At 41.0% G+C, this 27,493-nt stretch overlaps 1 protein-coding gene across 4 annotated transcripts in view; it reads right to left on the reverse strand.

Annotated features, from left to right (window-relative positions):
- Positions 1-27,206, reverse strand: part of Tmem108 (transmembrane protein 108) — a 306,456-nt gene extending 279,250 nt beyond the window's left edge. For all 4 annotated transcript variants that reach the window (XM_046431589.1, XM_046431582.1, XM_058574935.1 and 1 more), the window contains exons 1-2: positions 27,119-27,206; positions 19,406-19,521 (exon numbers count right to left, since the gene is read on the reverse strand). The gene's annotated coding sequence lies outside the window, so the exon portion shown is untranslated. The remainder of the gene's footprint in view (positions 1-19,405; positions 19,522-27,118) is intronic.
- Between the last annotated feature and the right edge of the window lie 287 nt (positions 27,207-27,493).

Raw genomic sequence — 27,493 nt, forward strand, 5'->3', positions numbered from 1 at the left:
CATCAAATAGCATCACTAGATGTTAGGCTACAATAAATTTAATTCTGTGAAAGTAAATTTTATATAAGATTTACTCCAATTTCTAAGGTAGCCTATATGACCTCAGTGAGAATATTCTCCTAGAGATTCTTCTTAGCACACATATGATGATACTAAAAGAGGAGAATGGAAAGCAGGATATACTACAGATTTAGGCTCACTAAACAACTTCCTTTAAACCTACCCTGATATGTAAATATGGGCTCATGGATACTGACCCAAAAGAATGTCCATTAGTTGCAGACAGTTATTTTCATTCTCTGAGTCTAAAGAAAATTAAGACAACTTTAAATAATAGGATGTTAGAAGAGAATCAATAAAATTATTGTAAAAAACTTTAAAAAGCTTTCCTGGATATTGTATATACACCAAGTCAACAGGTTATGATTTTCTGCTGTCATAAAATAATATGCTGCTGATAAAGGAAAATATCCAAATCAAAAAAAAGAAAGAAAGAAAGATAGAAAAACTGGACTAAGGAATGACTAAACACTAATTTTATGTGCAAAACTAGTAAGTTACCTTTTCTCCAAGAAATTGCATTCTCTGACGTCCTGTTCAGCATTGCCATACAGAGGCCTCAGTGGCCATGCTAACAGATTTAAATTGCACGTTTTTTAGGATATCTAAAGAATTACCAGTGAATGAAATTGCTAGAACTTTTTAAAAATAAGTGTCAAAACCAGTAACAACACTCAGTTAAATGGTACAAAAGGCCCACCAACTATGGAAAAGCTGTTCCTTCAGTGTGAGGCATTCACTGATTTTTTTTTCATATTTTCATAAACACTCAAGGTAAAACGATAAATTTGAATCCTCAAGCCATCATGAGGATCTCCCCTTAGCAGGTACTTATCCACACAATGGCTTCTTGATAACAAGTCTCCTTGGGACAATCTAGAAAATTCTTTGTGTGTCTACCCATATACATTTATAAACAGTCTTCATCAGAGGGTTCATATTATTTACGTTGTTCTATGATCAGAATGGTTTACTTTAGTAATGTGTCATGGACATCTTCCCATTAAAATATCATTTTTTATGGCCATCCATATTCCACAGTTACCATCTACAATGGTTTAATAACAAGTATCGTATTAATGGATATTTAGGTTATTTTCTAGTAATTTCTTATGTAACACAAACCTACATTGGGTATCTCTGTGCATGCCACTTTTCACAGCCATGCAATTACTTGCTCTGGGCAAATACTAGGCGTTGAACTGCTGAGTCAAAGTGCATAGACATTTTATAATTTTATATATGGTGTCAAACCACCCTCCAGTTATACCACAGACCCAGGCAACCACAGTGCTCTGAAGTCCAATTCTTGCCAATAACATTATGTTGAATTTTATAATCACTGTACTGTATTTACTTCTACTCAGATGTTCATTAAATATTTTTCAGTTACTTTCGTATGTGGATCTTCTTTCTTTATAATGATTTTATCATACCCCGTTGAGAATCTGATGAAACCAGAACTACCTAGAAAAAAATGCCCTTAAATGTTACATTTTGAGGACAATTTCTCAGAGCTCAAAAATCCATTAACCAGATTAACGAGATGGATGAGGATCAAGGCATCCTCATGTGCGATCTTGGAAAAGTCACATTTTCCTTATCTATCATTTTTCTACAAACCGATAGAGAATGAAAAAAAAAAGCAGTTCTCTTTGATAGAACTCTGAGTACAAATATGATACGGATACCGACTGTATCTGCAGGTCAGGCCAGCTGCCTCATGACACCTCCCCTCTGGCAGACTCTGTCCCCTGCCTCCCTCCTTTACCCATGCATGTCATATAAAAAGTGTGTGAGAATGTATGAAGACGAGTGTTTGCCATGTCAGTTGGCATGTCTGAGATCACATATGCAAAGAGGCTGGAAGAGTTAGGAAAGAAAGACAAAAGAACCTCTTTCAGTTCTCAAGCGGAAACTCTCTGGGCTCATCTCAGAGCCTCTGAGGTTTATTCTGTATTTTACAATTTTTATTAACATTCTTCCTTAGTCATCAATTATCTTTTCGTTACTCTCGATTCCTCTAAATTGTGGTTCCTTCATTTTTATCACTCTGTAGGATAAGGTTTAAAATTTTTTAAAATATAAATAAACAAATTAATTAAATATAGTCCTAGTGATCTATGGGAAGTTGAAAAAGATTGAGTTTATAAAGGACATAAATGATCACAGGTTTAAGAAAGCCAACAAAAGAGGATGCAGTAACTACTCTAGAAGGAGGTAGGATTCTAAAACACTGTATACTGCTTCATAAGAAGCAAGCAAGGAAAAATACACATAAGGTTTCTCATTATCAAAACATAAGAAGGAAGTACATTTTTGTCCAAATCAGTTAGGGCTGCTATATCAAAGTACCATAGATGGCGCGCGCGTGCGCGTGTGTGTGTGTTTTAAAGAGAGAGAGAGAAGAGAAGAGAGAGAGAGAATTTTTTAATATTTATTTTTCAGTTTTCAGTGGACACAACATCTTTATTTTATTTTTATGTGATGCTGAGGATCAAACCCAGTGCCCCGCACATGCCAGGCAAGCGCGTTACCGCTTAAGCCACATCCCCAGCCCCGGATGGTGTTTTTTAATAACAAAAATTTATTTCTCTAGTTGGGGTGGTGGCTCAGTGGTGGAGCGCTTGCCTCACACATATGATGCACTGGGTTCGATTGTCAGCACCACATAGAAGTAAACAAAATAAAGATGTTGTGTCCATCTACAACTAAAAAATATTTTCTTTAAAAATATTTATTTCTCCCCGTTCTGGATGCTGCAAGTCTAAGATCATGGAGGCAGAATGGTCAAGTTCTGATGAAAGTCTCTTCCAGGCTGCAGAGTACTGACTTCTCATTGCATCCTCATACTGTGGAAAGAAGGCAAGCCAGTTCTTTGGCCTCTGATTATAAGGGCACTAATCTCATTCATGAGGGCTCCACCCTTATGAACTACTTTCCTGCCAAAGGCCCCTCCTCCTAATACCATCACCCTGGGGTTAGATTTCAACACATGAATTTGGCATAATAATTATCAAAATGTAAGATATTCATGGAATAGTTAAGCCATGTATCCCAATAAGATTTAAGAAGATCAAAGTACTTCACTGATGAGTGCCTTCATAGTAGCCCTATGACACTTACAGGAGTTATCCCAAGGCAGGGAGGACTATGCTCCATTATACAGGGGCTACCCATCATCCCTTCTTTCTCTGGGCTGAAAATGCTCAGCTTAAACATCTAATCCTCATAAAAACCTTCCTAGGCCCTAAGGTAGCTCTCGGTACTCAAAGTTCTCATCAGATTTACAATTATTTGTTTGATGTCTGTCCTCTTCACCAGGGGGTCATTTGGACCCCCTTGCTCCTTACACACAAGTAATGAAAAGAGGGAGGAGGAAATGAATAACATGATGATCAGAACCGAGGCAGTAAACCAGAACACCTCCAGAAGAACGCTTAGATGCTGATGTTATTAAGGCCATTTCTCCTCTTGCATTCTATAAATACGTGGGCCTAATTAGGTCACAACTTTTATGGATCACCTACTTTTGTGAGCTTTATGCTTGGTCTACAGGGAAAATAAGGGTGACCAAGGATACATGAGAATTAGGTCTTGTCCCTGCCCCTCAAAGGAAAGAATCTGGCTAGGGGAAAAAAAATTTATATATATATGAAACATGAGGACAACCTAATGAAAACAATGACTCTACCCGTGAGACTCCAGGGACTGTTGAGAGCCACAGCCGAAGGGGCCCCAGCAAACTTTCAGACTGCCAGCTGATGATTGGCTCACAGCGGCCCCAGCAACTTCTAGCTGATTGGCTCCTCTGCGGTGATGCTCATTGGGCTGTTTCCCTGCCCTTTCAGACCACGGAGCTGCTCACTGGGGGACTTTTTTGGCTCCGCCCACATGACCCAGCCAATCGGCCTCAAGAGCAGGAAGAGTGGGGGAGGTGGAGAGGCTTGTGGGAAGCCTGTGGTGGCAGTTGGGCTCTGAGGGTTTTTCCTGAGGAGCTGTTTTGTTTGGCTTGTGTGGTTCTAAAAATAAAGTTCATTTCTTTTGACAAGTGGCTCCTGATTGTGCCCAGCCAGACTGCAGCAAGGGTCTGAGCAAGTGGTCTGAGCAGAGGAGTCCCACCGGGTAACCTTTCTGATCAGGAGGCTAACTCACATCCTCTGAGTGAAAGCACATCACAAGAGGTGACTTGCCTGCTCTACAGCCACATAGTCAATTTAACTGACTGGATGAGAAAGAACCTAGGCTCCTTGCATCTCCTGTGGTGAAAGAAAGGAAGCCCTGGGGGTCTGAAGTGGGACCGGTGAGACCCAGGTTACAAAAACAGTGAAGGTTAAGATGCAGCTGCCTGATATGCAAAATTCAACCAGAAGGCAGACTGCTTTCAATGCATGCAGAACAAGGGCCCTTCCAGAAAAATACCCCTTCAAGCAGAAACCAGACAGGTAGCTGTTGAATACACAGACTGAGTAAAAACATAATGCCAAGTGAGTGTAAATAAAGGAAGTGAGTAAGTCAGACGGCTATGATGGATGAGTGTTAGTAAGTTCCTGTTCACCCAGATTCACATGTTGGAATCCTGACTGCCCCCATCCAACGTGATAGCATTAGGAAGTCGACTTGTGGGAGTGGGAGGAGCGAGGTCATGAGGATGGAACCACTGAGATGAGTACTCTTATAAAAGGGACCCCAGCATGCTCTCTCCTGCTTTCTGTCATATGAGGATACAACAAGAAGTACCAGAGAAGGACCCTCACCAGAACCTGACCATGCTGGCATCATGAGCTCAGCCGTGCAGTTTCCAGAACAGTAACAAATAAGTAAGTTCCTTATTCAGCCACCCTGTCTTTGGTTATATTTTGTGGTAACACTGACACCCTCCAAAATCCAGGGCTCCCACTATGTGCCTTCCACAGCGTGGACAAGACAAAGAATGCAAAAGCAGCACAGGGCCGTGGACCTTGTCTAGAGTCTAACTGTGGATACAAAGATGCACGATCCAGGGGGAAATTCCAACCTGGTACAAAGTCACCCTCCTGAGAAGCAGAGCTCAGGAACAGATTGGCCCCAGGAAACCATGAAAGGGCCTTTGCGGTTGGCACTGATTAGTCGCTGCTCCCAGGGGACAGCCCCCACATCCTGCCCTTGGGAAGAGGCCCGCAGGCACAAGTGAGTAGCGGCAGCACTCAGTGGCCTGCCTAGCAGCCCAACCGAATGGCTGCGGCAGAAAGTGCAGCTGATGGCAGCAGGATTCTGACAGCTGGGCAGCTAAAACCCTCCCACACCCAGGGCTCCTACTATGTGCCTTCCACAGTGCCTGTGTGCTGCAGCCTGAGAGGTGAACAGGGGAGAGCCGCAGCGAGCCCTCTGCTTTCCTCTGGAGTGAAAGCTCCGAGGGGCTGTCAGTCCTCTTAGGCTGGGTCTTTTCCTAATTCCTGAGAGAACAGGGGGAGAGCCTCCAGGAGCTGGAGGAAAGTTCTGACTGGCCATGAGGGCGGGAGGTACAGGGATCTAGAAACACAGGCGGAGCAAGACATTCAGCCCTCCAGGGTCAGCACAACAGTTGCGTGCATCTCTCCTCCCATTCACTTTTCTGCTCCTGGTGCCTACACTTGAAAAAAAAAAAAAAAACTCAAAATCAATATTTTAATAAAATCAGCATGCTCGCTTGCTTGCAAGAATGCATGACTTGCTCCAACTATAAATATTTCTAGCGAGGAAGGACACAGGGGTGAGGCTTGGGTTAATCCCTTCAGAAGGATTAACTAGTCACCTGTGCCACCCAGTCTCACAGTGTATCCTTACCACCCACTCCTCCCCCCCTCTAAAAGGCCCAAACTCAAGCAGCCCTTCCATTATTCCATGGAGTAACAATGTTAGGGGGAAGAGGGATCCTGCTGCCTAGCTATTCAACAAAGTTAGGCTAGATAAACTTTCTAATGTGATGCCAAAATTAAACAATCTACCTTAACTCTTCCCCAAAAGAAGGAACGGAGAAGAAGAATATATACTACTGAATCCCTTTACACCCCAATATTCCTATGGCCTTTTAAACAGTTTACTCAAAACGGCTGAAGGGAAAATAGTACCACAAAATTTAGATAACCAATAAGGGTTCAATTAATAATATGTGAAAACCAAAGAGTGCAGAAGAACCAAATAGTCATTCTCATGCATTCTCATCAAAAAGAAAAGAGACTAAGTTCATTCAATGAGAACCACACATGTATACAAAACTACCAGCCCATGTTACTAACTAAAAACAAAAGATCGAACTAGAAAAACATCACAAGTACTTAGGCTATTCTTACTCTAAGGAGAGAACAATGTAAAAGCCTTAATTGGATACAGGATAAAATAAGGAAAAGAGAGAAAGAGGAGGAGGAGTAAGAAAGAGAAAGGATAAGAGGTAGGCTGTGAGATAAACCAAAACTTTCAGAACTCACAGGTGGCTCACATCATTGGAGCCAGAGGTTGAAAACGTTTTAAGCGCAAGGAACAAAAGAAACACCAAGATGCTTTCATCTGGACAGTGAGAGAAGAGCAGAGCCGCCAGGAGAGCATCTCCATTGTCTGAGGACGCGGACAGGTTCACTCATGCTCAACATGTTATAATTGAGAATCAATGTGAAGCTTAAATAAACTCAGAGGGCTTACCCAGGCAGCTCTGTTCACGTCGTGTTGCATTTTATTAAATGATGTGTAGAATAAGAGCCGGTTGTTTGGACCTTGGAAAACTTTATTTTAAAGCGGTATTATTGTACAATAATGGCTATGACCACAGCACTTGATCTTAATGATAAATCTCACCTTCCACAAGAGGAAACAACTGAGAAAACGAACCAGTGCCCAAGGCTGTATAGAGCAGCTGTGACATGCTGATGTGACCAGACACACTTGGACACCATGAGAATCCCTGAACATAATTTTCACAAACACAGGTAGAGGGAGGAGAATGTACCTGTAGGAGCTTTCTGATAGTGTTTGGGGGCTGGGGTTTTATCAAAGAAAGATGTGGCTATCGGAGGTGTAAAAGCAGCGGGTAGGGGATGGCTACTCAAGAGCTGTGATGGAAACCAGCTCTGAAATGCTCATCAGCAAGTACCTGTGCAGAGTGCTGGGCCTGACAAAAAAGAGGATGTGGGCAGGAGAGTACCCCAACTACCATGCTCCTAAGCATCCTAGAAGGTAGATATTGCAATTCCTTTTTAACAATAGAAACACTGGGGCTGAGAAGTATTATATATTTTTTTCCAAGGTCACCTTGGGGAAATAAAAACTGATAAAGACAGGATGGAAATCTGTTTGGTAATAGTAATGCCAGGTCTATCTACCATGCCTAAGTGTATCTATTCAGTGACACATGGTCACTGAAAAAATTAAGAAAGGGGCATTCTATGCAAAGAAGACTGAATGGGACCAAGGACCAGTTTGGGTAAAGGATAAACTTGTACATAGGAAGCTGGAGTTTGCCTGAGGACAGCCTTCATGCCCACGCATCTGTCCTGCAGCCACCTGGGAGACACAGAACTCTGTAAATAAGACCTAAGAAAAGAGACAAAGAGAACTGAGGTTCACAGAAGGAAGGAAAAGATGAAGGGGCATATGGAAGCACTCCATAAGGAACCAAAAGTTAAAATCCAGTAGGACCATACTTACATGCAGTATGCGCTTCTCCAAGTAAAAACACTGTTTTCTAAGTTGAGTGTTTCTAAATAACATCCTACCATTTAATGTTTGGCAAATATTGCACTAATGTCAATAACTGAGATTTTTCAGAAGTGGTCCAATAAGTTCTTTTCAATGAAAAGGGGATGGCTCTTGATGGCCAGGGGAAGCGTGCTCCTGTCTGCCTTCGTCCCTGCCTGATGGGTGCTAGGTATGCAATCATAGGAATGTGTCCCCTTGGAGGACATTATATCAACCACGGCTTCACCTCTTTGGAAGGCAATAGCCAAGATTCAGTGGGTTTGGGAGGGAAAGGTGGCCTCTCTCTGCGGCCCACAAGAAGAACAGGGCAGCTCAGCAGGAGGGGTTTCAATGTTAGCCCTCAAGCATCTGCACCCAAAGTCCCTGTCTGCCTCAGAGCACATTTATCCCCCGGTAACCTAATAGGGAGTTAGTTGCCTGTGGCAGAACTCGATTCAAAGATTTAGGATGCCAGGCGCTCAGATATCTTTCAGAATCTCTTTACACCCGAGGGAGAACAGATGTCTTTACCGTTGCTCCAGAATTTTCATCAAGGGGCTGCAAATAAATTCCCGAATCAGTGAGAACTCACATAATTTTGTTTTATTTTTGCAAAAATAAATTGCATATGCACAAATTTGAGTTGCTTTATCTTTGGTTTATACTGTGTGATTAGTGCTTCCTTAAAATTTAAATGGAAGATTTTAATCTTCTGGCAACATGTGGCTATCTATATATAAATCTTCCTGTTCAGAAGAACATGGATATATGTTAAAATTAATTAGGCACAATTCTATATTTTCCCTTTACATTAAAAAAAAAAAAAAAAAAAAAAACTCCATAGAGGGGACAGGGACCTTCACAGAGGCAGAAAGAGAAAATGGAGCAAATGATTCATCTCTGCTCTTTTCACTTCAGCAGTCAGCAGCTGGGAAAGACAGTTGATCCTCATCACCCTTCAATAACAAACTAGATTCTTCCCTCAACCAGTAGCTGAAGAAGCCCTGTTGAACTCCCTTTCTTTGGGACTATCTTTGAACAAAAGCGTATCCCTTTAACGAAATACTGATTCTCTGTATGTGGTGCCACCATGATCCAGTTACTTAAGAAGTGCTAGAGACCTAAGTGGATTCAATGAAATGATGAGCTGTTTGTGCTGCCCTGGATCACACCACTTACAGCTGTGTAAGTCCAAATGGAGCTGGAACCATCGTTCCTACCCTGACACAGAATCAGAAATAAAGACGGAGCCTTCTGCAATAGCAGAATGCATTCCCTTGTTAAGTCATTCAATCACTGGTGCAAATGAAGCTAATGCTCCACAGTCAGGGGTGGGAAAGTGAGCCCAACATAATGTAAAAGAATTATAAGTCCATTTTAATAAGGTAGTAATCCCCCCCAGACATCAACATTAATATGCAATTTATTTTTAGAGTAATATCGAGTTATTTTTATTTACCAACCCAGCTGTTGAATAACACTTGTCAAAGATGTCAAAATGTCTTTCAACATTTAGACAGTCACCTAGCCATTATTCCTGCGGGATGCATGTGTGGCCGAGAGAATCAAATTTGACAGATGCAAAAAAAAATAATAATAATATATCTGTATGGAAAATACAAGTCCCCATTTCCCAGTCATCTACTCCAGCAATTTCCCTACCATTTTGCACTGGAATATAACCAAACATCTCAAAGGAAAGAATGGATTCAGGCTCTTTCACAATTGCTACTACACATGTAGACTTTCAATTCTTTATGATACTCATAACCCATAAACACTGTATTAATTCTAGGAGTTAAGAACCCAGAGCCTATAAACTAGACAGGTGATGCATGTTCTATCCATCTAGCATGCTCTATCCACTGATCTCTTCTAGAGAAACCATCAGGACCACACTTCTTACTGAAGCAAAGTAGTCCTGGACCCACAGCTGTCTAGACCAGGAGAGAACACTAGCATCCCTAAGATTTTCTGGCACGAGGGCTTTTACCAGGAGAATGCTTCATTCCTTCTTCCAGAGTAGGTCCATTCATAGATGGTCAACTAGACTACAGAGACAAAAAGGAGGAGCAGGAACAGAGCCAAAATGGGAATGCTGAGCCATGTTAACGGTAAAGAAGTAAAATGTGGATCAATCAAAAATAGGTAGTGCAGATACATCTTGGGGCTACAACAGATCATGAACAATTTTCTTGCTTCTGAGGTAAGTCTTGTCTCCAGGAGGGCTGGCCAGACTACTTTCTCATCGTAAGAGGCCCATGGTCTTTCATCTGACTCTAACAGCTATTCTCCCCCAAAACACACACACACACACACACACACACACACATCACATCACATTCATCTCTCTAAGCAGTGTTATTCTCAAGCATAAGTATTTGGGAATGTGGAGGGACATCTTGGTTGATACAATTATTTTGTTAAGAGTAACATGAGCATTTAGAGATCAGGGATGCTAAACATCCTATCCTGGACAGGAAACTTCAACATGATTCAGTCTACCAAAATGTTAACCATACTCCTCCAACATTCAGGGCAAAAGTAGGTAAGAAAAGTTACACTGAAGAGGGCAGACCAAACACCTACAACTAACATCATTTGATGGTAAGAAACTAAAAGCTCTCCCCCTAAGTTCAGGATGAAGGTAAGGATGTCTCTAACACTATTTATTTTCAACATTGTATAGAAAAATACTAACTAAAGTAGTAAGACAAGAAAAGAAAATTAAAAGTATAAAGATTGGGAGGAAATAAACTACCTTTGTTCACAAAAATGTCAACATTGTCTATGTAGAAAATCTGAAAAAAAAATGACAAAAACAAAACTAAAGAACAACAACCACCAAAAACCCTCCTGGTACAAGATAAGTGAATATAGCAAGGTTACAGGATACAAGGTTATATATATATATAAGTCAATTGCTTTCTTATATACCTGCAATGAACAAGAAAATTTGAAATTAAAAACACAATGTATTGCTTTGGCTATTCTGGGTCTTTAATCCTTCATATGAATTTTAGGACTGGTTTTTTCTAGTTCTATGAGGAATGTCATTGGTATGTTGATTGGGGATCACATTGAATCTGTAGATTACTTTAAGTAGTATGGTCATTTTGACAATATTAATTCTGCCTATCCAAGAACAGGGGAGGTGTTTCCATCTTCTGAGGTCTTTAATTTCTTTCTTCAATGTTCTAAAATTTTCATCATAAAGGTCTGTCACCTCTTTGATTATATTTATTCCCGAGTCTTTTTAAAACATTTTTGAGGTCACTGTAAATGGAATTGTTTTCCTTATTTCTTTCCCAGTAGATTCATTACTGAAATGTAAAAAAAGCTATTGATTTTGTTGATCTTGTATCTTGTGCCTTTGCTAAAGTTGTTTATCAGTTCTAGAAGCCTTCTGGTAGAATTTGCTGTGTCTTCTAATTATAGGATCATGTATTAGTCAGGTTTACATCTCTGTGATGAAAATGCCCAACAAGACTAACTTAGAAGAGGAAAAGTTTATTTGGGGCTCAAGGTTTCTGAGATTCAATCCACGATCAGCCAACTCCATCACTCTGGGCCTGAGGGGAGGCAGAACATCATGGTGGAAGGTTAGAAAAAGCAGAGGACATCTGCTGACCTCACGGTAGTCATCATAGGGAAGATGAACCCTTCCAAAGTATGTCCTCAGTGACCCTCTTCTACTAGCCATGACCTACCTGTCCACAGTTACCACCCAGTAGTTCATTCAAACTAGATAGACTGATTAGGTTACAGCTCTTATAATCCAATCATTTTGCCCCTGAATATTCCTACACTGATATAGGAGCTTTGGGAGGGACACCTCATATCTAAATCATAATGGATCATGTCATCAGCAAACAGAGATTATATAATTTCTTCTTTTACTATTTGTATCTCTTGCCTAATTGCTCTGACTAATGTTTCAATAACTATTTTGAATAGAATAATAATAATAATCAATTCTGAGAGTGGACATCCATATCTTATTCCTTATTTTAGAGGAAATGCTTTGTTTTTCTTCATTATGATGTTGGCTTTCGGTTTGTCATATATATGACCTTTACAATGTTGAAGTAAGTTTCTTCTGTTTCTAGTTTCTTCAGTGTTTTCAACATGAATGGGTACTGCATTTTATCAAAGGCTTTTTCTGCATATATTGAGATGAACTTGTGGGGGATTTTTTTCTGCTTAATTCTGTTTATGTAATGAACTATATTTGTTGATTTGTGTATGTTGAACAAACCTTGCATCCTTGGAATTAAACCCACTGGATCATGGTGTATTATCTTCTCAGAATGTGTTTTTGAATGCAGATTTCTAATATTTTATTAAGGATTTTTGCATCTACGTTCATGAGGGATATCAGTCTATAATTTTCTTACCTTAATGTACCTTTATCCTTTATGTGGTTTTAGTATCAGCTCTTATAATCTGGGTCTTTAATCCTTCCATATGAATTTTAGAACTGTTTTTGCTAGTTCTATGAGGAATGTCATTGGTATTCATAGAATAAATTTTAAGAGTGTTCCTTACCTCTATATTTCATTGAATAATCTGAGAAGGCTTGGTACTAGTTCTTCTTTAAAGGTCTGATTGTATCTTGTGCCTTTGCACAAGATAGAACTCACCTGAGAATTCATCTGGTCCCATGCTTCCCTTTGTTGAAAGACTTTTAATTACTGCTTTAATCTCATTGTTTGATATTGGCTGGTTTATATTTTTTATATCCTTTTGGTTCAATTTGGCTAGGTCATATGTTTCTAGAAATCTGTCAGTATCTTCTGTAATTTCTGACTTATTGGAATATAGATTTGCAAGAAGTTCTCCTAATGATCTTCTGGATTTCAGAAGTGTCTGATGATATCTTCTTTTTCATCTCAATTTTGTTGATTTGGGTCTTCTCTTTGTTTTGGTTAGTTTGAATAAGGGTTTATCAATTGTGCTTATCTTTTCAAAGGATCTTCTCTCTGTTACATTGATCCTTTGTGTTTTTCAGTTTTCTATTTCATTAATTTAGGCTCTGACCTTAATTATTTCCTCTCTTCTACTGGTTTTGGAATTAGTTCTTACATTTCTAGGGCTTCAGATGAAACATTAGATTGTTTACTTGTGATCTATTTTTTTTTTAAATGTAGGGATTCAATGCCACCAACTCTCTTCTTAGAATTGCCTTCATAGTGTCCCAGGGATTTTGATTTCTCTCCTGACTTCTTCTATGACCATTCCTCATTTGAAAGCATCCTGTTCATTCTCCATGTGTTAAAATAAACACAGTATAATTTATGTTAGTACCCCCAATAATCAAATATATAGGTATATATCTTAAAGTACATAAGTGTACGAGGAAAACTAAAATAAAAGAAAAATGTAAAAATAAAAAAAAATAAAAGAACAACTAAATAAGTGGAGAGATATCCCATGTTTGTGGACTGGAAGACTTAATAATATGTCAGTTCTTCCTAACTTGATCTACAGAATCAATGCAATTCCAATAAAAATCCCAGTAGGTTATTTTTTGGCTATCAACAAACTGATTCAAATATTTACATGGAGAAACAAAAGAACTGGAATAGCCAACACAATATTGAAGAAAAAAAGCTGGAGGACTGAGATTACATGACTTCAAGACTTACTGTAAAGTTATAATAATCAATAGAGTATGGTATTAGAGAAGGAACAGACATATAAATCAATGAAACAGAATAAAGAGCCCCAAAATAGACCCATATAAACATATGCAGCTAATCAATACAATGGAGCAAAAAGTCTTTTCAGAACAACCAGACATCCATATGCAAAAAGAAAAAAAAATAGATACAGACCTTATACACTTCAAAACTGAAAATGAAACACAGACTTAAATGCAAAACATAAAACTACGTGTAGAAGATAGGAGAAAACCTAAATGACTTTGGGTAAGGTAGAAATAAAACCAAAGACACAATCCATAAGAGAAATAATTGATAATCTGGACTTTATTAAAATTCAAAATTTTGCCCTCTGAAAGGCAATGGTAAGAGAATGAGAAGACAACCTACAGACTGCAAGAAAATACTTGCAAAAGCATATCTGATAAAAGATTGATACACACAATATACAAAGAGCTCTTAAAACTCAACAATAAGATTGACAACATGATATTTTAAAATAAGCTAAAGATTTAATAGACACCTTACCAAAAAAGACACCCCAAGGGCTAATATGCACATGAAAAGATGTTCCATATCATGTTATCAGGGAAATGGAAATTTAAGCAATAATGAAATACCACTCAGACCTATTAGAATGGCCAATACCCACAACAGTGACAATTCCAAATGCTGCAGCAACAGAAATTCATTCACTGTTGGTGGGAATGCAAAATGGTACCGCCACTTTAGAAGAGAGTTTGGCTTATAAAACAAAATATACTCTTACCACATGATTCTCCCAGTCATGCTCCTTGGAATTCACCCTCAGGAGGTGAAAACTTATGTCCACAAAAACCTGTACATGGATATTTAGAACAACTATATTCATAACTGACAAAACTTGGAAGCAACCAAGATATCATTCAGTAGGTGAATATAAAAATAAACCGTGTACATCAGATGATGGAATGTTCTTTGGTACTAAAAAGCTATCAAACCATGAAAAGACATGGAGGAAATTTAAATGCATATTACTAAAAGAAAGCACCAATCTGAAAAGGCTACATACTATACAGTTCCAACTATATCACTTCTGGAAAAAGCCAAAATAGAAAAAATAATAAATATCAAGAGTTTCCAGGGGGTTGGTGGGGTGAAGTGGGGAAAGGAGATATGAATGGGAACACAGTATTTTTAGGGCACAGTGGTGCACACCTGTAATCCCAGCAACTTGAGAGGCTGAGGCAAGAGGATCACCAGTCTCAGCAGCCTCTTCAACTTAGTGAGGCCCTAAGCAACTTAGTGAGACCCTGTCTCAAAATAAAAATTAAAAAGGGATGGGGGTGTAGCTCAATGGTGAAATGCCCCAGGGTTCAATCCCCAGTACCAAAAAAATAAAATATAAAATAAAATGATACTATAATAGTGTGTACACAACATTATACATTGACCCACATCCAAAGAATACATAATCCCAAGAGTGAATTATAATGTAAACTATGGTCTTTGGGTGATGGCGATGTGCCAATATAGGCTCATCAGTTGTAACAAATGTGCCATCCTGGGAGGAGATGCTGATAACAGGGAGGCTATACATGTGTAGAAGCAGAGTATACAGGAAATCCTTGTACCTTTCTCTTTATTTTGCTTAAACTTAAAACTGGATCCAAAAAAATGAAGTCTTTTTAAAAATAAAGGGAGCCAGAGGTACAGTGCACACCTGTAGTTCCAGCTATTCAGGAAGCCCAGACAGGAGGATTGTCTGGGCAAGAGAGAGCGAGAGAGAGCGAGAGAGAGAAAGACAATAAAATGTAGTCCATCAGAAGTACCAGTTAAGGCTATCCAAGAATCAATGCCAGTCCCCACCCCACTCCAACAATAATATTCATGGCACACAAACTCCTTCTCCTTCCCTCTACCATGCAAAACAGTTTTGGGCTTAGTTAGCTTTGAATCATGTATTTTTAAAAGTGTGTCTTATTTCCATATCTTTCCAATTGTTCTAATAAGGACAATTTCTGAGCAATACTGGTAATATTAATAGATAATATCAGCTTAAAAATCCTTCCATGTTGCTAAAGGGCTTAATTAGTAAATGTGTGCTGTAATATGTCTGTTGGAAAATCTGCTTTAGTGACTAATTCTTCAGGGGATAACTCCTCAGAGGTTGAGCTTGTGAATTAATACTCTCTTATGAAACACTTTTTTGAGCCAAGTTGGGGCTTAGAAGAGGGAGAGGTGAAAATTCTCTTGTCACCTCTTCCAGACTCTTTGTAAAGCTCTAGGCAATATCAAGAGAGACATTCTGTACAAACAAGCCTCACCACTGAGGGTCAGGACGCGGAGAGACCAAATGGAAAGAGACAGCTCAGCAGCCTTGGATTAAAGGGCAAATATTTTACAGTCAGTGTACTCGATTATGTCAGACAGACAGACAGACCCAGGGCACTTTTTGTAGCAGATGGATACTGTAGCAAGGTAAAAAGTTCAGCACCATACACTTACAGACTGAAAGTCTTCCAAGGAAGGAAACATTTGGTTTTGAAAGAATTGTTTTAATGGAGTTGAGAGGTCTTGTTATAACTATCACTACAAATGTGGGTTTCCAGCAAATAGGAATCTTTACAGACTGAAGCAGTGCTAGCCAACAGAACTCTCATGATGGACATGCTTTATATTTGCACTGTCCAAGATGGTAGCCACTAACCACATGTGGCTGCAGAGCAATGTGAAATGTGGCTAGTGCAAATGAAGAACTGAATTTTACCTTGAATCAATTTTAACAAAAGAGCCACATGTGGGTAGCAGCTTGGAATTTACCCACATGTATAATTATAGGAAAGGGCTTAGAACATGATTTGGGTTATCACAAGAAAATCTCATGTACATTCTTACCACCTGGAAAAATGCTTTATCAGTTCCTTCACTACACACACACACACACACACACACACACACACACACTTTGTAGGATGTTACTACACCAGAAACCATCAGACAGAGCAGTGCTTCTCAAATTTTAGCATCCGTTAGAATTCCCTGGGTGTCCTGTTAAACACCCATTACAAGGCCCACTCCTAGAGATTCTGATTTGTTAGGTCTGTACATATCTAATAGGTACCCAGGTAACTCTAATGTTACTGGTCCAGGGACCACAATTTGAGTGGCTCTAAAAAAAACCCCTTTCAACATCAAACATCAGCCTACTCCTACCAAAGTAAAGCTTCTTTCACTTGTCACATGTCTTCCACGTAGAAGTGCCTCTTTCATCTAGGCACGTAGAATCCTTCTCAAGCATTCTTAAAGTTTTGCTTCACATATAGGATTATAAGTGCGTGGCAGACAGCAAATAAGCAAGACCCCCTACAATGACTTCTCTGCATATTAGATCCAGAATAGAGTGCAGTTGGTATAAATTTTGTGAACAAGTCTAATAACCACAGGGACCAGAAACTTAGTAAGGGGGGAATTCAAATATGCCAGGACAGTTTACATCAAATCCCTGTACTGGCCCTATCTTAGAGAGATGGACTGAGGCTCTTTACTAAAATAATGTGGATTACTTCAGATCAAGCCAAAATCACAGCTTCCTTCACCATTTCAACACATAGCACTGGAAACATCAAAAAAAACACGTGCTGTATTTAAACATTTTATTAATCCCTCCAAGGTCAGATATTGAAGACAATAACCCTTTTCCATATCCCGCCCCCCTGCAAAAAAAAAGAAGAAGGAATAGAAATATAAAGGTTCTGTAATAAAAGCAAATCTCTCCAGTCTCTGGTCTTTATTACATTACTTGCAAAAAAAAAATTGGTCTGGGACAGCAGTCATTTGGGAAAATATCTTTCTTCTGGAGGTTATGTCTTTCTGTCCTTTGGTCTAATTATACATGAGTCACTTTAACAGTAAGAGATCACCTGACTGTCAAATGCAATTTCCTTGACTGCTCTTCTGAACAACCTTCTTTCTGCCTCACCTACCCTTCCTTTCTTTGCAAAGGGAAGCCTTCCTCCAGAATAGACGGCTGCAATGAACTAGAAGGTGACACTTTCAAGGAAATTTGGAAATCCAGCACTGTTCATCATTTCCCCCACTACTAACCCAGCCCTCTTCAAACTCTCCCAGTTCCTGTCATTACCATCAGAAGGATCAGGAGTGATTCTTGGGGTCCTAAAAATCTGGGGGGACAGTTGTTAAGCATTTACAAAGCCCCCAGGTAGTCAGTCAGTCATACGGTATTATGTGTATTACTTCCTGGGGCTGCCAAGGTACTAAGGTGTTTGTAGGTACAGACAGGGAAATGGAAGCAAAAGAAAGTTCAATGTTTAGGACACAGGCCCAGAGAAACTTGGAGCGAGATTAACCCCTGTATTCTTCAGCTGTGGTTCTCAATCAGGACAATTTAGCTCCCCAGGAAACATTCTGCCATGTTTGTAGATGTTTTAGAGAGTCATAACCATTGGGGGAGTCACCAGCATTTAGTGGTTAGCGGCTAAACCTCCTACAATGACATAGGACAGCTGACACTAGAACTGCCTGTTTCAAAACATCAATACCACAAAGGCTGGAAACCCCTGGTGCCCCAGCATCTCCCGCATGACTTCCTTTGGCCCCTCATCAATGGTTTAATATGGCTTCCTCTACAATTTGATCCTTGTCCAGCATTTCCATAGAAACATGCCAGTCAAGTGCTATCTATCTATATGTGAGCCAACGAGGGAGGCTAGCAAAGCCTGGCTCCATGCTCATGAGAAAACCTAGCAAAGGCCAGTTCCTCTTGAGAGCACCCTCCAGGCCTCTGCTGAGGTCTGCATCCTGCCACTCACCTGGACTCCCGCGCATGGCTGGCATGCTTAGCAGCTGCCTCTCCCTCCCTGTTTTGCTTATCTCCAATCGCGCACATCACTTGAGAGCAGTAATGATGTACGTTTATGGGAATCTCCAGAGATCTGCAGCCCTTAATTGTCTATTTTGTTCAGTAAATTGTACTCATTACTGAGCCACATGAGGCACCTAAGTACATCAGCCTTTCTGGGTGCCCTCTGTTGGAGCCTGGGTAATGGAACATTATCTAGCAAGGCCTCTGCAGTATTGAATCCAGCTGCTTAAAACAATCCTCTATCTGGTTTTTCAGCTGATACTTCTTTTTTTGTAACTTCCAGTCCCTCTTTCTTAACCATCCTTAGGTCAGCTTAGATTAGCATTAATCATAATTTTCTTTTCAATTAGTTTGGTTTGAGTTTAAGCTCTAGAAGTTGGAGAGCTCAGAGAGACAGTGGTGTCTTTTCAACCCTTCCTTCCTGGACTTCCACCTGAGCTCTGAGAAGGGCACACCCAACAGTGGAGGCTTCTGCTGGTCTTGAAAATCTTCAGCGTAAACAATTACTCAGAGTCAGCTTTGGGTATGATGTGGCCACATGCACCAGGGGCTACAAGCAGATGGAGAATGAGTGGGCATGTGGCTTCCGGTGACACTGGATGAAATAAAGCGGAACAGACTGAACCATGTGCTTTGTTAGTGCTAATATGCTCCAGACCAGGAAGCTATTTCCTCCGTGGAGAAAAAAAAAAAAAAATGATCAGCAAAGGAAAAGTTAAGCAGAGTGATCTGTGGAGAAAGAGGATAGCGGGCAAGAGAAATATGAGAGAGCAGAGCTAACGATATGATTAGCTTCAAGAAAAAGGCTACCAGATCCCATTCCCCCTTCTACAGAACCCCATAGAGAGGCCCAGTAACCCTTCCCATAGAAATCACCTCCCATATGAACTCACTAAAAATTCCTGTGCTGAGACATTTCCACACACAGAATCCATAGCATCTCCTGGAACACAATTTTCTCTTTATAATTGCTGATTTGCATGGTGTCTGTGAGTCAAATCAACAAAGCTGTGGGAGCCTTTCATAGGCAGGGCGTCCCACTTCACTGACTCCAGAAGCCTGGTGAGACAAGAGCCCCTGTGACTTGGCAAAGCCAGAGAAACAATGTCAAGGAGAGCCTTTGCCTTACCCTGGAGTAGAGGGTGTGGAAGCCTTCAAACGCGCTTACATCCTCACGACCCATCGGCTCTGCTGTTCGCCACTTGCTCACTTCTGCATGTTGGACCACGACCAATGGATCACCAACTGCCAAGTAAAAAAATGCATGACTGCATCAGTCCAAGTGCCACAAGAAAGCAGGGAGCTGAAAATCCAAACCTTGGTTCTTGTGTTTCAACAAAAGAAAATTTGAAGTCACATACCAAAAGTCATGCAAGAGAACTTAGAATAGGTGAAAGTAAAGTAAAAGCAAAGTGAGGCTTAGGCAGAAAGCACAAGAGAGAGAGAGAGAGAGAGAGAGAGAGAGAGAGAGAGAGCTAGCCATCTCTGAGCAGAGAGCAACAATGCAGACAACGCTACCTCCAAATTTATTACTGTTTGCTGTTTGCCAGGAGAGTTGGGGACCATCTTCTGTGGACCCTGTCAAGAGTTAGTCCCATTAATCCTTTTATTTTGAGGTATTTTCCCATTAGCTCCTTTGCTCCTGTTTATTTTCTACAATTAACTACCACCATTTGCTTTCTCCTCTACTTTGGAAGTAAGTTTAAAGAAGACCCTAAAGTAATTTAAAGAACACTTGTGACCATGCCGTGCATTTCACTGCTCATTGCTAGCTGCTACCTAACACAAGGACCCACCACTCAAGTCTCAAGCCACTGTTTGAGCGAGTTTGTTAGAGTAGTCCAAGTGCTTAACTCACAGACCCAAACCTCTATTAATGGTTTGGGCTCAATAAAAGTTCAGTTTTGGTTCCTGTATGCACACAGGATGGGTGGAGGTCAATTAGTGGGGTGGCATAATACAGTGATCCAGGTACACAGGCTGAAGCAGGTCTGCATCTTTAAATCATAAGTTCCCCGAGAGGTTCTTTCCATTCTAGCCAGCTAGGAATGGGAAAGGGAATTTGCATCTGTGTGTTGTCTCCCCTTCCTGCTTAAACTGGTTTACAGCACTTTTTTCCATTTCCATGCACATTCTGTTGGTTGGTTAAAACTCAATCACACAGCCACACCTAATCCCATGGGTTGAGCAACTAGCAATCTTTACCATACAAGGCTGATTCCAGCCCAGTCAAGAAGATAACTTTAGGGTTAGAGCAGGGAGTTCTGGGTAAGACATGAGCACACTAACTTTGACTTAAGTTACTTAACTCTAGGTCTCAGTTTCCTCATCTGTAAAATGCCCTGCCTCCCTCCCAGGGCCAAGGGAAGATTCAAAATGAAATCAAGCAGCTCTTCTCAGACTTTCATGTGCGTGCGAACAGTCTAGGCATTTTGATAAAATCTAGATTCTGATTTGGTGATGTCAGTTTCATGGGTGAGGCCTGATCTACTGCATTTCTAATAAGTTCCCAAATGATGTCAACGCTGCCGTCCTCTGCCCACACTTTGAATAGAAAAGAGATGCAGGATTAGAGAATATTTCCATAAATTTTATACACAAAGTGACTTGCAGATATAAAGAATTCTTGCAGTGACAATCACCTGTATAGATTGTAAATGAGTTCCTGGCTTAGCCAGCATTTTAAAGATGCATTCAGTCTAGAATTTCATAGAGTCATAAAATTTTCAAACAGGAAAAAAAATTAAGTAGTCACTGCTCTCTTTCCTTTCGGTCAGACAAGGAAACTGAGAGAAGTCAATGTTGGCCCCTGCTCCAATTTCAAAATCACTTAACAGTGTGCCAGGACTAGAATACAGAAATTGGTCTTTTCTCTTTATTACATGAACTTAATCAATAACCTCCTAAAGAACAGGTAATGTTTAATTCTCCAGCTAAAGAAAGAACAAATATTACTCTGGCCTATTCTCCAAAAAAATCCCAGAAGGTGGCATTCACCTGCAAGGATCACCACAGGTCTCAGTGCCGGCAAGTGTCACAGGACACAGATCAAGAGATTTTCAAGAAAACATCCCTTGCAATGCAATGATTCTCTGCCAAAATTAATTTCTCATGTATCCAAAATGGGGGTGGAACACAAGATAACCTCTGCGTTCCTTCTGGCAAAAAAACATTTTTTTTTTTTTTACTTTCAAAATATACAAACTCTGAGTCAGTGCTAATTGGTGACAATTAGTAAAAAGAGAGAATTAGGGATTGCAAATAGTAAAGGGACATAAAATAATGGACTAAAGAGGAACACTGGTTTCTGTGTTACACCATGGGTACAAATAAAGGAATGAAAGGAATTTTTGTTTACTCCTTGCCATGTAAATTATTCTGCATCTTTAAGATCTTGGTGGGTCCTAGGAACTTACAATAGAACATGAGATGTAGTACCTCACTAGTGAAAGAGTCAAAATTCCAAGTCATAAATCAGAAAGGCAATAATATGTGGAAATAAAATTAGATTGTGGGAGATGGGAGCTCCTTGGTATGCACATCATCACCAATAAAACAAGTGAACTTGAAAGTGTTTGAGGGAAATTAGGAGAGTACCTATTAAGCAAGGAATGATGAATGAAAATGGAAATCAATACTTGCATATCCATTATTAACTTCAAATGGGGTAAAATGCTATTCTTAGCATCTTCTTATGGTGACCAATTTCAAACATTTTAATGAAGGTAAAATGTTCCTAAAAACTTCCACGGGTTTATTCCTAGACTCTACCCCAATACTATTTCGCCATAATGTCCTTGTTCCACAACTGAGAGGTCTTCCATCTTGGCAATTTCCAGAGTCTAATCTAGACTCTAGACTCCTTACCTTATTTTTGTGTGGTAGACCCTTTTGCTAGACTGTTGAAGCCCAAGGACTCCCTTCTCAGAATAACTGTTGGACTGCAGGTAAGATAAAGTGCACAAAATAACTAATTAAGTGAATTATATGTAAATGCTCTCCTGTACACACAGACTTGGGGAGTCCAGGGACCCAACTTAAGAATATCTGATTGGGGGATGACTATTCTAGAATGATAGAAGTTTTTTCTTACAGGAAAGAATATGCAGAAAAGTTTTAAAACTCATTGATACACAGCAAAACAATCCTCAGTAAGTGAAGAAAAGAAAGAGTTGCAAAGAAAAGCCTGACCTTCGATTTCTGCCTATACTAAAGCTATTCATGCTGGGACTTTAAAATCCTGTATCAAGAAATTCCTCAAAGGACTTTCTTGACCCATTCCTGCAGACACAGCATTTTCTGTGTCCTGATGTCACAGGACACAGGTGAAGGAAGGTGACATTGGAGAAGAGAAGACTGTAGTGAGTCCTGTATTTGGGTCCTAATCCCCCGACCGATTCTTTGCTACAAACCAACTTCTGAGGTCAACTCATGCATCTCTGAGTTGAAACTCCCTGTCTAAAAAAATGAGCAGGTTAAGTTAGACCATCTCCAACATTTTCTCCAACTCTGACCTGTCAGGATTCTGACACTGAACCACCATTTCTCTGGGAAGAAACATTAATAAGATTTCTTTTTACCCCAGGTCCAAAGTAGGAACAAAGCTTCTATATTAAGAAATTTCCAGAGGATTCAGAAATGTCTTCTGAGAATCACCTAAGCATAACTTTAAACCTAGAAGGGACACCCTCTCACCAAACCCAGTAAACAGGTGAGGAAAATGAGGCCCAGAGAGGCAGAGATTTATTTGTGGTCATATCATGAGGTATCACTAATGCTATTGTGACTACTACTATCAGCACCAGCGGAATTTTAGGACTTGGTGTGGGTATTCAAAACCAGATCCTCAGTTCATTTGAAAAGAGAAATAAAACTGAAATAAGCTGAGGCATGAGATGGGGACTGCACAAGGTAGCAGGTGACTGGGGTAACGGCACCCAGAGGCAACGTGGTGTACCTCAGGCAAGGTCAGAGCTGAGGTCCTTGGTCTGCACTATGCCCTCTTCATCACTGGGAAAAACACCTACCTCCTTCAAATATCATGTCTAAAAATTCCATCTCAAATAATAGTCCCTACTAGTCAAAGAACAAGCATAATTATTTCAAAATGGGGGAGGAAGATACATATGTGAACCCTCACTAATAAGAATAATAAAACCAAAGTTCAAGTTTTGGGTGGTTAATACCATCTTGAAAGATCAGCATTAGTTAAGAAAAATCTAAAAGAAACTTTGTAGTTTAAAAGAAACTTGAAATAACTTTGACCTATCTTCTGTGGCCAGCCCTGAAGTCTAGTAATTACTCCACAGCACTTTTAATAATACATTCACTGCTATCTTCAGAATATGTAATTATTGGCTTGTTGGTCAAGTTTAGAAATCATACGACTATTTTCATAGTCCCATCCATTGTAGAGATTAACTTTACATGAAATAAATACAAATAATGAAACTGTTGGAAATTTTGATCAGATCATGATCTAAATATGTTTCATTGACCAACAATACACATGCAGAATGCTTTTAAACTTATGCTTTGATGCTTAATCGTCTATTTACCCTCTGCCTTCTGCCCTCAAAAACACATGGGAAGTAATCACAATAAGGCACATTACCTCTATCTCATATAATGAGCTATGGCTTTCAGAACCATTTTCTTTGAGCCAGGCATGGTGGCACACGCCTGTAATCCCAGCACTGAAGAGGCTGAGGCAGGAGGCTTACAAATTGGAGGCTAGTCTCAGCAATGTAACAAGACTTTGTCTCAAAATAAAAAATAAAAAGGACTGGGGATGTAGCTACATGGTAGAATACCCTGGTTCAATCCCCAGCACACAGGCACAAATATTTTCTTTGAGATTCTCTTTGAAAGCTTGCAGAGCCTTTCAAAATCCAGATTTAGAGACTCCATCTACACTGCTGGTTTAACAACTCCATAGCCCAGCTTCTTCTGGAATTCCCAGAGGCAGCAGTGCCATCTACTGGTAGGGAGGGTACAACTTGTTTTCTGAAGCCTTTGCTTAACACGAACCGAGGACCGAAAGAACAGCAGTAGAGATTTGTCTTTGTGAGGCTTTTTTTTCTAGAGCACATTGCAAGAAAAACTGATGCTTACAGCCCGAGGGAGACACGTAACCTCCACAGGACCCTCCGTAATATGAACCACAGGTCCTCTGGAAACCATATGAAGCCCAGCCAGGAAAATTAATACTGAGGCAGGTCTGTCTGGAAATGCCCTCTCAAGGCTCCAAAGGCAAGCGGCAGAGCCTCACTGAACTCAACATTTCCAGCCTCTTTCCCCCAGTGCTTCCCTATCAGATGATCTCACCCCAGTGCCCCCACCTGTGGCCGCTTTTTCCAGCTTTATCTTACAGCCTGCACCCTAAGGATGGTGCTCAGAGCTTTTCAACATGAAGGCTCTTAATGTTTACACAATGTGACACAGATCCTCCTCAAAGGACATTAGTGCTTAGGCATGCAGGTGGGACTTTAATCTCTCTCATTAGCTCTTCATCCTCCCTGTCCCTGACCCAGGGCGCAGAAAGGAAATAAATTTGTTGTTCCCTTGAAAGTAACACTAGTGGGCTTTTATTGAATCAGAGAATAAAACTTTGTTCCTAAAGGTCGCTGAGGTATATTGCTTCCCTTGAGTTGAACTAAACCTGCCAATCTTCCTGTTGCCCTGGCACAACCTAATCAATGTTTCTCAACCGTTGGAAACCCTGCCACTGTTTAAACAAACATTGTATGCCCTTTGTGTAGTTTATATACAAAAAATTTACATTTTTCTCTAAAAACAAAAGTGCATGGCTTTCTTAAACTATGCCATCTACTTCATCCTTTAAATTCTCTTCCCCACTACATACCAGCTTAAGAAAAAAAAAAAAAAAGAAAAAGAAAAACACAAAGTTCTTAAATACTTCCACCAATCTGCTTTGTGTTCCCATCCATCAGGTGACAATCTGTATTTCACTTTACAAGGGTCATTTGTGAAGTACCATTGAGCTTCACAGCAATTTCTGTTCTTTCACATTCCTTCATCTCAGAAAACCACCAAAATTTGACTTGCTGTAGTTGATAAACCTGAAGCTGATATCCCTAACAAATTGAAGTGTCACTTCCTCAAAAAAAGATTTTTTAACTCGCTTGTAAATTGAATTTTCAGCAAAGGAAGACATTTCACAAGTATGGGGTGTGTCTTAGATGTCTGAATATCAGATTGTTTCCTAAAGAAACACAACTCTGTAGGAAGGATAGAGTACCAAAGGGCTTTGAAGTGGTATCAGGATGACTCTGAGAAGTCTGGTGAAGATTCTTGTTCCATCTCATACCAGAGTAAGTCCTGAAGGTTGAACCATTTCTTACTGGGTAGTTGCCAGGTATATCCAACCAAATACTTAACCAGTGGAACACGGAAGGGACTTTGTATGTTTCACTATAAGATATACCATATGCCCTTGCTATTGCTAGTCTGGGGAGATAGAGTAGAGGTGGGGGATACCTTGCAGAGTTTAACCAGCTCCTAAACTCCTGGACACGCCCTCACCCTTTTAAAGTATGATTCAAAGTATGACTTAAGGGCTGGAGTTGTGGCTCAGTGGTTGAGTTCTTGGCTAGCGTGCGTGAGACACTGGGTTCCATCCTCAGCACCACATAAAAATTAAATAAAAATATTGTGTATCCACCTACAGCTAAAACGTAAATATTAAAATTTTAAAAAGTATGACTTAAGTATGACTTAAGGGGAGATATTCCCCCCTCCCCCACCACAACTCTTCTGGCAGCCAAATGGTTTAAACATACACTTTTCAAAGAATTAAGGAGTCTGAGTAGGTTCAATTTAGACCTTGCCTTCCCTCTCCCCATAGCCCATTAACATGCTGAAAATAAGTAGTCACTTGGGCAGCACTAGAAATTTACAGAAAATTACTCCCCCCCTCTCACACACCCCCTTCTTATATTCTTAAAGAAGAATCTCAGTGTGATGGTCTGGTCTGCAGTTCACTGCAGGCATTTCCCTCCTCACCATTTACCAGCCATCAGTTACGCTCTATCTGTAATTCTTTTTTTGTAGCCTCTCATTGAGACCGGCTCCATCAGTACCCAACTGCTTTTAATTTATTTTTCTTTCTTTCTTTTCTTTTTTTCTCGTTTCTTTTTAGACTCTTAACAAATGTCTGGATTTCTTCAGCAGGCTCAAGGCGATCATTTCGGTGAAACTCTGGGCTGAGAGCTGGCGTTCCAGGTCCAGCGGGCAGCCTTCTCGGAGCAGCACCCGGGGTTCCGTGCACCCACGATGCCCCCACCCGTGCCAAGACTGGCGGCTCTCCTTCGCACAGCTGCGCTAGGAATTCGGCTTCGCTCGCAGCAGCCACCGGATTAGTTCGAGTCCCAGGGGCTCGGCCAAAGTGACAGTACATTTTTTTTTTCCTACTGTTCTCCCATGTGACAGGTCCCACTGCACGAAAGCCACCTTCTGTCTAGCCCAAGTCCAGCGCCCGTGACGCCCCCGCCCCGCCACCCGCACCCTTTACCTGGGGAGGGGACCGATGCCAGCATCCCTCCGGGCGGGAAACAAAGGCGCAGGCGAGAATGCCAGGTGGGCAACCCCCTCGGGCAGAACCCGCAGCGCAGTGGGGAGGATGGGGAGATGCATCAAAGGGTAGGAAAAGGGAAACCGAGGCAACGACAGAAGCGGCTGAGCTGGGACTGCATCCTCCCCACAGCCGGGCTCCTGGGGCAGGCGGACCCCAGACCTCCCCTGCCCGGCCCAGCTCTGCCCACCCCGGTTTGCGGGAGCGGGCATGGGAGAGACTGGGGGACTGGCCGCTGGCTCTGCTTACCTCCGGAGAAGCGCTCCGGCTCCCTCCGACGGCTCGGGAGAAAGCCCCGCCGCTCGCGCACGCGCACTCGCGCTCTCGCGCCTTCGCCCCTCTGGCCCCCGCGCGCTCCCCTCCGACCGGGCTCTAGCCCGCCCCGGCCCTGTCCGTCAGCGTCCGCGAGAGCCAATCCGGTCGCATGGAATGCCCAGCGCCGGTCACGTGTCCAAACCAGCCAATCACCAAATTGCCCTCGGCAGCGCCCGCTCCGATGTCCCTAGGGGTTCGGTTGCTACCGCGCTGAGCCGATGCTAGGCTGGCACAAAGGGCTGAGTCTCTGTTTTCCAGGCTGAGTGGTGCTCGCTTGATCAATTACTGAGTCAGGTGATTTCTCAAATT

This window comes from Marmota monax, unplaced genomic scaffold (genome assembly GCF_021218885.2).
Source record: "Marmota monax isolate L192 unplaced genomic scaffold, Marmota_monax_Labrador192_F-V1.1 WCK01_AAM20220418_F8-fsc00022, whole genome shotgun sequence".
Classification (NCBI taxonomy): Eukaryota; Metazoa; Chordata; class Mammalia; order Rodentia; family Sciuridae; genus Marmota; species Marmota monax.